The sequence below is a fragment of the Ovis canadensis genome, chromosome 15 (assembly GCF_042477335.2).
Source record: "Ovis canadensis isolate MfBH-ARS-UI-01 breed Bighorn chromosome 15, ARS-UI_OviCan_v2, whole genome shotgun sequence".
Lineage (NCBI taxonomy): Eukaryota > Metazoa > Chordata > Mammalia > Artiodactyla > Bovidae > Ovis > Ovis canadensis.
Window position 1 is genome coordinate 9,371,230 of NC_091259.1, and position 13,727 is coordinate 9,384,956.

Consider the following 13,727-nt stretch of genomic DNA (forward strand, 5'->3'; position numbering starts at 1 on the left):
GAACTAAATAGACATTTCTCCAAAGAAGATACACAGATGGCCAACAAACACATGAAAAGATGCTCAACATCATTATCAGAGAAATGCAAATCAAAACCACAATGAGGTACCATTTCATGCCAGCCAGAATGGCTGTGATCCAAAAGTGTACAAGCAATAAATACGGGAGAGGATGTGGAGAAAAGGGAACCCTCTTACACTGTTGGTGGGAATGCAAACTAGTACAGCCACTATGGAGAACAGTGTGGAGATTCCTTAAAGAACTGGAAATAGAAATGTCTTATGACCTAGCAATCCCACTGCTGGGCATACACACCGAGGAAACCAGAATTGAAAGAGACATGTGTACCCCAGTGTTCATCGCAGCACTGTTTCTAATAGCCAAGACATGGAAGCAACCTAGATATCCATCAGCAGATGAATGGATAAGAAAGCTGTGGTACATACACACAATGGAGTATTACTCAGCCATTAAAAAGAATACATTTGAGTCATTTCTAAGGTGGATGAAACTGGAGCCTATCATACAGAGTGAAGTAAGCCAGAAATAAAAACACCAATACAGTATCAGTTCAGTTTAGTCGCTCAGTCGTGTCTGACTCTTTGCGACCCCATGAATCGCAGCATGCCAGGCCTCCCTGTCCATCACCAACTCCCAGAGTTCACTCAGACTCACGTCCATCGAGTCAGTGATGCCATCCAGCCATCTCATCCTCTGTCGTCCCCTTCTCCTCCTGCCCCCAATCCCTTCCAGCATCAGAGTCTTTTCCAATGAGTCAACTCTTCGCATGAGGTGGCCAAAGTCCTGGACTTTCAGCTTTAGCATCATTCCCTCCAAAGAAATCCCAGGCTGATCTCCTTCAGAATGGACTGGTTGGATCTCCTTGCAGTCCAAGGGACTCTCGAGAGTCTTCTCCAGTATACTAATGCATATATATGGAATTTAGAAAGATGGTAATGATAACCTTGTATGCGAGACAGCAAAAGAGACACAGATGTATAGAACAATCTTTTGGACTCTGCAGGAGAGGGAGAGGGTTGGATGATTTGGGAGAATGGCATTGAAACATGTATAATATCATATATGAAATGAATCGCCAGTCCAGGTTCGATGCATGATACTGGATGCTTGGGGCTAGTGCACTGGGATGACCCAGAGGGATGGTATGGGGAGGCAGGAGGGAGGGGGTTTCAGGATGGGGAACACGTGTATACCTGTGGCAGATTCATGTTGATGTATGCCAAAACCAATACAATATTGTAAAGTAACTTCCAATTTAAATAAATTTATATTTAAAAATAAAAATTAAAAAAAATACATAAAAAAGTGATATGCCAATACTGACCCAAGATTTTAGCATAAAGCTCTAAGGAGAAGGAGTACTGAAGGTTTATAGATGTAGTTATAATTATTGTAGCTTAGTTCCTTGCTACTTGTGAAAGTCATTTAACTTAAACTATGATTTGATTTCCTCATCTGTAAAATGAGTGTAATGATATCTGCTCTACGTATGCTTCATAGTTCTTTTTTTGTTAATAATATATAAAATAAAATGCTATTTTAAAGGCAAGTTGATACTAGTGTTAACATTTAAGATCAATAGATTTTTAACTTCCTAGAAGTAAGCATTGAAGATAGAAAGTATTATTTATGGTTGGAGCACTCTTGGTTCCAAGAAGTAAGAGACCTAAAAAAAAGGAAGCATCAGCTTACTATCTTCCAGGGCTTTGGTTGAAGAGCTTTGAACTTCTTAACACTGTCCCAGGTATAGATGGATTCAGTTGGTTCACTGTAGTAGGAAACTTCATTGCTGCATTTCTGAAGTATGCACAGTTGGAGTGAGTCATTTTAGTTAGCTGTTTCTGTGTAATTTGTTGTTGCTGTTGTGTAGTCGCTAAGGCATGTCTGACTTTTTGTGACCTGCATGAACTGCAGCACACCAGGCTTCCAAGTCCTTCAGTATCTCCAGGAGAGTGCTCAAACTCATGTCCATTGAGCCAGTGATGCCATCCAACCATCTCATCCTCTGTCTCTCCCTTCTCCTCCTGCCTTCAATCTTTCCAAGTGTCAGGGTCTTTTCCAGTGAGTTGGCTCTTTGCATCAGGTGGCCAAAGTATTGAAGCTTCAGCTTCAGCATCTGTCCTTTCAATGAATATTCAGGGTTGATTTCCTTTAGGATTGATTTGTTTGATCTTGTTGTTCAAGGGACACTCAAGAGTCTTCTCGAGCACCACAGTTCAAAAGCAAATTCTTTGGTGCTTAGTCTTTATTGTCCAACTCATATCTGTACATAACTACTGGAAAAATCATAGCTTTGACTATATGTACCTTTGTTGGCTAAGTGATGTCTCTGCTTTTTAATTTGCTGTCTAGATTTGTCACAGCTTATCTTCCAAGGAGCGAGTGTTTTTTAAATTTTGTGGCTGCAGTCACCATTTGCACTGATTTGGAGCTCAAAATCATTTTAGTTAGCTGTTTCAGTGTAATAAACCAGTCCAAAACTTAGTGACTCATGTTGCTTATTATTTTAGAGGCAGTTAGGCTAAACTCAGGTGGGTAGTTCTGATTTGGGTGTTTTCTCATGGTCAGCTTCAGGTTGGCTAGGCTGTTCAGCTTCTGGGGGGTGTTAACTGGGTATTGGTTTGGGGTGAGGGGTTTGTCTCAGCTCTCCTGATGGTGTTTAATTATCTAACAGGACTTATTTTAGTGAGGATAGCAGGAGTTCAAGAATGAAAGAAGTGATGATCAAGGTGTTTTGAGGCCAAGGCTCAGGACTGGCACTTCACTTCTGCTGCATGATATTGGCGAAAACAAATCATTGGGTCATACCAGAGTTGAAAGGTGGGGGAGAGTGTCACCTTTTGATATGCAGAACTGAGGAACCAGAGATCAAATTGCCAACATCTGCTGGATCATGGAAAAAGCAAGAGAGTTCCAGAAAAACATCTATTTCTGCTTTCTTGACTATCCCAAGCCTTTGACTGTGTGGATCACAATGAACTGTGGAAAATTCTGAAAGAGATGGGAGTGCCAGACCACCTGACCTGCCTCTTGACAAACCTGTATGCAGGTGAGGAAGCAACAGTTAGAACTGGACATGGAACAACAGACAGGTTTCAAATAGGAAAAGGAGTACATCAAGGCTGTATATTGTCACCTTGCTTATTTAACTTCTATGCAGAGTACATCATGAGAAATGCCGGATGGAGAAGCACAGGCTGGAATCAAGATTGCCGGGAGAAATACCAATAACCTCAGATATGCAGATGACACCACCCTTATGGCAGAATATGAAGAACTAAAGAGCCTCTTGATGAAAGTAAAAGAGGAGAGTGAAAAGTTGGCTTAAAGCTCAACATTGAGAAAACCAAGATCATGGCATCAGGTCCCATCACTTCATGGGAAATAGAAGGGGAAACAGTGTCAGACTTTATTTTTTGGGATCGCTGCAGATGGTGACTGCAGCCATGAAATTAAAAGATGCTTACTCCTTGGAAGGAAAGTTAAGACCAACCTAGACAGGATATTAAAAAGCAGAGACATTACTTTGTCAGCAAAGTTCTGTCTAGTCAAGGCTATGGTTTTTCCAGTAGTCATGTATGGATGTGAGAGTTGGACTATAAAGAAAGCTGAGCACCGAAGAATTGATGCTTTTGAACTGTGGTGTTGTAGAAGACTCTTGAGAGTCCCTTGGACTGCAAGGAGATCCAACCAGTCCATGCTAAAGGAGATCAGTCCTGGGTGTTCATTGGAAGGACTGATGTTGAAGCTGAAACTCCAATACTTTGGCCACCTGATGCGAAGTGCTGACTCATTTGAAAAGACCCTGATGCTGCGAAAGATTGAGGGCAGGAGGAAAAGGGGACTACAGAGGATGAGATCGTTAGATGGCATCACCAACTCAATGGATAAGAGTTTGGATAAACTCTGGGAGTTGGTGATGGATAGGGAGGCCTGGCATGCTGCAGTTCATGGGGTCACAAAAAGTCGGACACGACTTAGGAACTGAAGTGAACTGAAAGTCTTTCTGAAAAGAAATGGATACAGAGAGGGGTAAGGAATTGTGTTCATTCTCATAATCTACTACATGGCCATTCTGGTTTATCTGGATGCTCCCGATTATGTCAGTGGTATTGGTAGTTTATCTGGTTTAGCATTAGTTCTAGACAGAAATACCCTAATATGGGCATTAAATTATATTGTCATTCTGATCATGAAGAATACCTTTTGTAAGGATGCTGATTTTAAAGAAGATAGGAGCCATACATTTGCAGAAAAACAAAGTGTGTGCTCAGGCTTTTTATAAATTAAACACATTAGTCTGTAACTGAAGAGAATTCTTCTTTTGTTTTCTACCTAAATTGTCCTTTTTTTCCTATTATTACTTTGCCTCTCTATTTTCATTTTTCTACCTCTTCATGCTTTGTCATTAAATCCTGAAAATAAAAGCAGATCATAGCCTTTCTAGAATATTTTATTTTAAATTGATAGCTACCTTTCATATCTCTCCTTAATTTTTTGAAATGAAAATAATTTTCATTGGTTTGCTCTATATTTGCTTTAACATTATACTTCCCCCTGATAAATTAATTTCTTAAATACAGATGACCCCTTAAATGATATTGAAGGTTAGGGGCACTCACCCCTCTGCCCATGCAGCAGAAAATTTGCATATACTTTTTGACTCCCTGAAAACTTTACTAATAACCTACTCTTGACTGGAAGCTTTACTGATAAACAGTTGTTTAACATATTTTATACATGTATTATGTTCTGTATTCTTACAATAGAGTGAGCTAGAGAAAAGAAAATGTTATTAAGAAAATCATGAGAAAAAGAAAATACATTTAACAGTACCCTACTGTATTTATCTATACTTTAAGTTTACAACATCTACATACAAGATGAATTATCTGTCTTGGCAGTATCTCCATCAATATTGTCTTATTTTTGTATTAGTACTAGATATCAAAAATGTAAAGATTATGCGAAAATTTATTTACAGGTATAATGATTCATGTATTGATAATAAAGAAGCAGCAATGTGATTGCCTATGTTAGCTTAGTGTAATCAATATAATTACTTCATGGTAGCCTAGCCTACACACTAAAATAGTGAATCATTAGAAAGAACAAAATGATGGAGGAGTAGGTGGATATGGAGTACATCTCTCTCTACTGATACATCAGGAACGTACCTTCAGACACAGAAGTGCATGCAGAACACCAGCTGAGAGTGGACAGGAGTACCTGACCAGCGGAAAAGAATATGTAGAACCATGCAAAACTCTGTAAGATGAGGGAACTAGGGGGAAAAACAGGAGTGTTAGTAGGACTGGACCTGCCCTCAGTTGGTGGGGGAACTGAAGCAGGGGTCTGATCCCCACAGTGGGGCAATTGTCTGGGTCAGAGGAGAAACATTTAAGCCTGAGAGTGAAACAGCTGATCTGTGGCAGCCTAAATGGAACGAGAACAGACAGTCCTTGCCGCAACCATATACACCCTGGACAAGGATGCAGGTCCCCAGGAAGGTGCAGAGGCTGGGAGCTGGACTTTAGGGATTGTGGAGCAATCTCAGGGTGACAGCCGCTGTTGACTATGGACAGATGAATCCAGGGGGTGTGAGGGAGGAGAACATGATGGGAAATGCCTGTGGAGGAAAGCCAGGCAGTCATGGAAGCAAGGTGATACTGCTGAGTCACACGTAGGGGGTGGAGCCATTACCATAGTCTCTCTCTCTCCACAGTCTGGCATCCACAGCTGAACAATAGAGAGGCTGGCCCACCAAACATCTGATGCCCTGAACTACACAGTAGGACCCCAACCAGGGTGTCTGTTTAAGTGCCTGATGCACTGATCTACAGAGTAGGACCCCAGCCAGGGGGGCCCCCTCTATGTGCCTGATGCGCCCAACAACAGAGAAGAACCCCAGGCAAGGGAGCCTTCTAAGCGCCTGAACAGGCAGAGCTACAGAGAAAGATGGGCCAAAGAGGCCTTCTGATGGCCAGCTACAAGAAGTTCGAAAAAAGACTCTGATAGGGCCATAACTCCTAGGGTGGAGGCAGTCCATGTCCCTGCAAACTTTGTGCCACCAGGGTCCCCGCAAGTCAAGCAGCTGTGCCACCTTCAAGCTCAACTCTAACTAGGGCAGAACCGCCACAAGCAAAAAAAGAAAAATTTTCATCTATGTGTTCAGGGTTGCTTCAGTCATGTCTAAATCTTTGCCACCCTGCAAACTGGCCTGCTAGGCTTCTCTGTCAGGTAGGGGATTTCTCCAGGCAAGAATACTGGAGCATATTGGCCAATACTGGTTGCCACACCCTTCTCAGTTCAGTTCAGTTCAGTTCAGTCGCTCAGTCGTGTCCGACTCTTTGTGACACCATGAATCGCAGCATGCCAGGCCTCCCTGCCCATCACCAACTCCTGGAGTTCACTCAGACTCACATCTATCGAGTCCGTGATGCCATCCAGCTGTCCCATCTTCGGTTGTCCCCTGCTCCTCCTGCCCCCATTCGCTCCCAGCATCAGAGACTTTTCCAATGAGTCAACTCTTCGCACAAGGTGGCCAAAGTACTGAAGCTTCAGCTTCAGCATCATTCCTTCCAAAGAAATCCCAGGGTTGATCTCCTTCACAATGGACTGGTTGGATCTCCCTGCAGTCCAAGGGACTCTCAAGAGTCTTCTCCAACATCACAGTCCAAAAGCATCAATTCTTCAGCACTCAGTCTTCTTCACAGTCCAACTCTCACATCCATACATGACCACAGGGAAAACCATAGCCTTGACTAGACGGACCTTAGTCGGCAAAGTAATGTCTCTGCTTTTGAATATGCTATCTAGGTTGGTCGTAACTTTTCTTCCAAGGAGCAAGCGTCTTTTAATTTCATGGCTGCAGCCACCATCTGCAGCGATTTTGGAGTCCCCCAAAAATAAAGTCTGACACTGTTTCCACTGTTTCCCCATCTATTTCCCATGAAGTGATGGGACCTGATGCGATGATCTTAGTTTTCTCAATGTTGAGCTTTAAGCCGACTTTTCACTCTCCTCTTTCACTTTCATCAAGAGGCTTTTTAGCTCCTCTTCCCTTTCTGCCATAAGGGTGATGTCATCTGCATATCTGCGGTTATTGATATTTCTCCCGGCAATCTTAATTCCAGCCTGTGTTCCTTCCAGCCCAGTGTTTCTCATGATGTACTCTGCATATAAGTTAAAAAAGCAGGGTGACAATATACAGCCTTGACCTACTCCTTTTCCTATTTGGAACCAGTCTGTTGTTCCATGTCCAGTTCTAACTGTTGCTTCCTGACCTGCATACAGATTTCTCAAGAGGCAGGTCAGGTGGTCTGGTATTCCCATCTCTTTCAGAATTTTCCACAGTTTATTGTGATCCTCACAGTCAAAGGCTTTGGCATAGTCAAGAAAGCAGAAATAGATGTTTTTCTGGAACTCTCTTGCTTTTTCCATGATCCAGCAGATGTTGGCAATTTGATCTGTGGTTCCTCTGCCTTTTCTAAAACCAGCTTGAACATCAGGGAGTTCATGGTTCACGTATTGCTGAAGCCTGGCTTGGAGAATTTTGAGCATTGCTATACTAGCATGTGAGATGAATGCAATTGTGTGGTAGTTTGAGCATTCTTTGACATTCCCTTTATTTGGGATTGGAATGAAAACTGACCTTTTCCAGTCCTGTGGCCACTGCTGAGTTTTCCCAATTTGCTGGCATATTGAGTGCAGCACTTTCACAGCATCATCTTTCAGGATTTGAAACAGCTCCACTGGAATTCCATCACCTCCACTAGCTTTGTTTGTAGTGATGCTTTCTAAGGCCCACTTGACTTCACATTCGAAGATGTCTGGCTCTATATTAGTGATCACATCATCATGATTATCTGGGTCATGAAGATCTTTTTTTGTACAGTTCTTCTGTGTATTCTTGCCACCTCTTCTTAATATCTTCTGCTTCTGTTAGGTCCATACCATTTCTGTCCTTTATCGAGCCCATCTTTGCATGAAATGTTCCCTTGGTATCTCTAGTTTTCTTGAAGAGATCTCTAGTCGTTCCCATTCTGTTCTTTTCCTCTATTTCTTTGCAGTGATCACTGAGGAAGGCTATCATATCTCTCCGTGCTATTCTTTGCAACTCTGCATTCGGATGCTCATATCTTTCCTTTCCTCCTTTGCTTTTCACTTCTCTTCTTTTCACAGATATTTGTAAGGCCTCCCCAGACAGCCTTTTTGCTTTTTTGCATTTCTTTTCCATGGGGATAGTCTTGATCCCTGTCTCCTGTTCAATGTCACGAACCTCATTCCATAGTTCATCAGGCACTCTATCTATCAGATCTAAGCCCTTAAATCCATTTCTCACTTCCACTGTATAATCATAAGGGATTTGATTTAGGTTATACCTGAATGGTCTCGTGGCTTTCCCTGCTTTCTTCAATTTAAGTCTGAATTTGATAATAAGGAATTCATGATCTGAGCCACAGTCAGCTCCTAATCTTGTTTTTGTTGACTGTATAGAGCTTCTCCATCTTTGGCTGCAAAAAATATAATCAATCTGATTTCGGTGTTGACCATCTGGTGATGTCCATGTGTAGATTCTTCTCTTGTGTTGTTGGAAGAAGGTGTTTGCTATGACCAGTGCATTTTCTTGGCAAAACTCTATTAGTCTTTGCCCTGCTTCATTCCGTATTCCAAGTCCAAATTTGCCTGTTACTCCAGGTGTTTCTTGACTTCCTACTTTTGCATTCCAGTCCCCTATAATGAGAAGGACATCTTTTGGGGGTGTTAGTTCTAAAAGGTCTTGTAGGTCTTCATAAAACTGTTCAACTTCAGTTTCTTCAGCGTTACTGATTGGGGCATAGTCTTGGATTACTGTGATATTGAATGGTTTGCCTTGGAGACGAACAGAGATCATTCTGTCGTTTTTGAGATTGCATCCAAGTATTGCATTTCAGACTCTTTTGTTGACCATGATGGCTACTCCATTTCTTCTGAGGGATTCCTGCCTGCAGTAGTAGATATAATGGTCATCTGAGTTAGATTCACCCATTCCAGTCCATTTTAGTTCTCTGATTCCTAGAATGTTGACGTTCAGCCTTGCCATCTCTTGTTTGACCACTTCCAATTTGCCTTGATTCATGGACCTGACATTTCAGGTTCCTATGCAATAATGCTCTTTACAACATCGGATCTTGCTTCTATCACCAGTCACATCCGCAGCTGGGTATTGTTTTTGCTTTGGCTCCATCCCTTCATTCTTTCTGGAGTTATTTCTCCACTGATCCCACGTTGAAGGTCAGGAACAGCAGCGGCATTGAGATACCCCGGTCCAAGGTAAGGAGCACCGTCTGTGCTTTGCTGGAGCTGCCGTGAAGAGATATCACACGACCAAGATAAGAGAAACCCAAATAAGATGGTAGGTGTTGCAAGAGGGCATCAGAGAGCAGACACACTGAAACCATACTCACAGAAAACTAGTCAATCTACTCACACTAGAACCACAGCCTTTTCTAACTCAATGAGACCAAGCCATGCCTGTGGGGCAACCCAAGATGGGCAGGTCATGGTGGAGATGTCTCAGAATGTGGTCCACTGGAAAAGGGAATGGGAAGCCACTTCAATATTCTTGCCTTGAGAACCCCAGGAACAGTATGAAAAGGCAAAATAATAGGATACCAAAAGAAGAACTCCCCAGGTCATTAGGTGCCCAATATGCCACACCCTTCCACAGTACTATATTTCCCACTTCCCTATCCAGCAACACCCCTGAGTGCCCAGTGCTGCCAGAACCCCTGCAACCCAAGGAGCTGCACCACCTCCACACCTGGTCATCACAGGGACAAACCCAAGGCCTCCAGAGAAGCCTCAAGAGCAAACCTCAGTGGATGACCCACATGCAGAGGTGGAGATAAAACCACAATTGAAACCCAGGGACAATGTGATGAAGGAAAAGGACCCAAAACCTTTCCAGTAGGCGTACAAGCTGCAGACTTAACCCACACGATCAACTAGGCAGACTCTGTCTGTGGAATATATAAAAGGATATTGAAAGCTCCCACAAAAGAAAATGCACTAGTTCTGATAGCTGTGGACATTGGATGCAAGAACACACAGGAGTAGGGCCAGATTAGAGTCTGAGCTGCCCCCACAGCAGGTCCAGAGACCAGCACAGTGTTGGGGGTTATCCCAGGGAGGTGGACTGTGACTCTGAGCGAGAGAAAAGACTCTGACAGCAGTGACTCCAGAAAACCATTTATTATTCTTATGTTTTGACTTGTTCTGTAGATTCTTTTGCTTTCTCCTCCACCTATGTTATAGTTGTTTATTTTACTAATACTTTGAAATCTTATGAAATCTAATTAAGCTTTTGAGCTCTTTTTTTTTTTTTTTCTCAGTCACATTTTTTGTTGTTGTTATAAACCTCTGCCTCTACGTTGGGCTTTTGCAGTTCTGTGGAGTTTTCCTTTTTTTTTATGTTTAATTTTAATTTTTTGAACCTATTATTTTTTCTACTTTTATGCCTTTGTTTGCTGTTCCTACTGTTCTCTTCCCCTTGCTGTTAAACTTTAATGTATATAAATCTTCTTCATCTACCTCTATTTAAATTTGCATATCAATTATTTCTTTTCTTTCTTTCCTTTCATCTCAACATATTTGTTAGTTTTATTTTATTGCTCTATTCCCCACTTGACACCTTGCTTTAGTTTTGTTTTCCAGTTTGTACTTTAGTTAGTTTTATTCTTAACTAGTACATGTAATTTTTGTTTTCCTTTATTGTTGGATCAATTTATTATACTTTATTTTTGTGGGACTGTTTTTATTTTGCTTATGGGTATATATGTATATGTGTATATTCAGTCACACTTTTTATTGTTGTTATAAACCTCTGTCTCTACATTGGGCTTTTCCAGTTCTGTGGAGTTTACCTTTTTGTTGTTGTTGTTGTTGTTCTTTTCTCTTTAAAATTTTTTTAAACCTATCATATTATTTTTTACATTTATTCATTTGCCTTTCCTACTTTTCTTTCCCTCTTGCCATTAAGCTTTAATGTATAGAAATCTTCTTTATTTACCTCCATTTAACTTTTCATATCAGTTCATTCTTTCTTTCTTTTCCTCTCAACATATTTGTTAGTTTTATTTTCATTGCTTTATTCCCCAATTGGCACCTTGCCTTAGTTTTGTTTTCCAGTTTGTGCTTCAGTTAGTTTCATTCTTAACTGGTAGATATAATTTTTTGTTTCCTTTGTTCACTGAGTCAATCTATTGTACTTTACTTTTGTTGGACTGTTTGATTTCGCTTATGGGTGTATATGTATATGTGTATATTCAGTCACACTTTTTATAGTTGTTATAAACCTCTGCCTCCACATTGGGCTTTACAGTTCTATGGATGTTTCCTTTTCCTCTTTGTTCTTCCTTTTTTTTTTCTTTTCTCTTTTTTATAATTTTAACTTTTAATTTTTCTAAACTATTTACTTTTTCTACATTTACTCCTTTGTTTGCCTTTCCTACTGTTCTTTTCCCCTTGCAGTTAATCTTTAATGTATATAAATCGTCTTCATCTACCTCTATTTAACCTTGCGCATCTATTCTTGCTTTCTTTCCCTTCCTCTCAACATATATGTTAGTTTTGTTTTCATTCCTTTATTCTCCACTTGGCATCTTGCTTTCGTTTGTGTTAGTTAGTTTCATTTCTAACTGGTAAATATAACTTTGGATTTCCTTTGTTTGCTGGGTCAATCTACTGTACTTTATTTTGTTGGGATGTTTTGACTTTGCTTATTGGGTGTATATGTATATGTGTATGTTCCATTATTCCAATTATTATTTGTCTGATTTTGTAACTGTCATTTGTCTGGGGTTCATCTTTGGTTTCTCATTTTTGGGTATTTGTTTTAATCTCAATGTCATAACAAACCACTTGTGGAATCTTCATTCCTGACCATAGATCAAGTTCTGAGCCTTTGGAGTGGGAGCACTGACTCCAAGACCCCAGACTACCAGAGAACTAACCCTAGGGAGTATCAAATAGTGAGAACTCACACACAGGAGACCACTTGAATACAAGACCCAACATCACCCAACCACCAGTATCACCCTGGGCAGGACACCTCATCTAAACAAACAAAACAAAAATACAAACCCATCATCAGCAGATAGGATTACCATCTCACTCAGCCTTGCCAATCAGAGGAAAAGCAAACAAACAACACCAACAAAAAACTCAGCACAAATCTCACTCTATATGCTGTCTATAAGAAACCTACTTCAGACCTCAGGACACATATAGACTGAAAGCAAGAGGATGGAAAAGTATAGTCCATGCAAATGGGAAAAAGAAAGCCGGAGTAGCAATCCTTATATCAGACAAAATAGACCTTAAAATAAAGATTACAAGAGATAAGGAAGGACAAAATATAATGATTAAGGGATTAATCCAAGAGGAAGCCATAACAATTGTAAATATCTATGCACCCAACATAGGAGCACCTCAATATATAAGACAAACACTAACAGACATAAAAGGAGAAATTGACAGTAACACAATAAGAGTAGGAGACTTTAATAACCCACTCACACCAATGGACCAATCATCAAAACAGAAAATTAATAAGGAAACACGTCTTAAATGATACACTAGATGAGATGGATCTCATCGATATCTTCAGGGCATTCCATCCAATTGCAGAAAAATATACCTTCTTGTGGATATTCTCCAGGATATGGAACATTCTTCATGATAGACATCTTTGGTCACAAATCAAACCTCAGTAAATTTAAGAAAATTGAAATAGTATCAAGCATCTTCTGGAGAAGGCAATGGCAACCCACTCCTCTACTCTTGCCTGGAAAATCCCATGGATGGAGGAGCCTGATAGGCTGCAGTCCATTGGGTCTTGAAGAGTCAGATACGACTGAGCGACTTCACTTTCACTTTTCACTCTCATGCATTGGAGAAGGAAATGGCAACCCATTCCAGTATTCTTGCCGTGAAACTCTCAGGGGTGGCGGAGCCTGCTGGGCTGCCATCTATGGGGTCGCACAGAGTCGGACACGACTGAAGCGACTTAGCAGCAGCAGCAAACATCTTCTCAGACCACAGTGGTCTGAGACTAGATATAAACTACAAGAAAAAAAAAACCTGTAAGAAATACAACACAGGGACTTTAAACAATACGTTTCTAAATAACCAACAGGTTACTGAAGAAATCAAAAGGGAGATAAAAAATTTCTAGAAACAAATTGCGGTGAAAACACAACTCAAAACCTATGGGATGCAGCAAAAACAGTTCTAAGAGGGAAGTTTATAGCAATACAATCCTACCTCAGAAACAAGAAAAACATCGAATAGAAAACCTAACTTTACACCTAAAGGAACTGGAAAAAGAAGAACAATCTTCCCCTTTCCCCAAACTAGAAGGAAAGAAATCACTAAGATCAGAGAAGAAATTCACAATGGATATTACCCAGCCATAAAAAGGAACACCATTGAGTCAGTTCTAATGAGGTGGTTGAACCTAGAACCTATTATACAGAGTGAAGTGAGTCAGAGACAGAAAGGTAAATATCGTATTCTAACACACATATACGGAATCTAGAAAAATGGTACTGAAGAATTTACTTACAGGGCAGCAATGGAGAAACAATGCAGAATAGACTTGTGGACATGGGGAGAGGGGATTAGAGGGTAAGATGTATGGAAAGAGTAATATGGAAACTTA

General features: G+C 40.7%; 1 pseudogene; it reads right to left on the reverse strand.

Moving 5' to 3' along the window:
• Window positions 1-9,270: 9,270 nt before the first annotated feature.
• LOC138421050 (splicing factor 45-like) overlaps window positions 9,271-13,727 on the reverse strand; it is a 47,485-nt pseudogene continuing 43,028 nt past the window's right edge.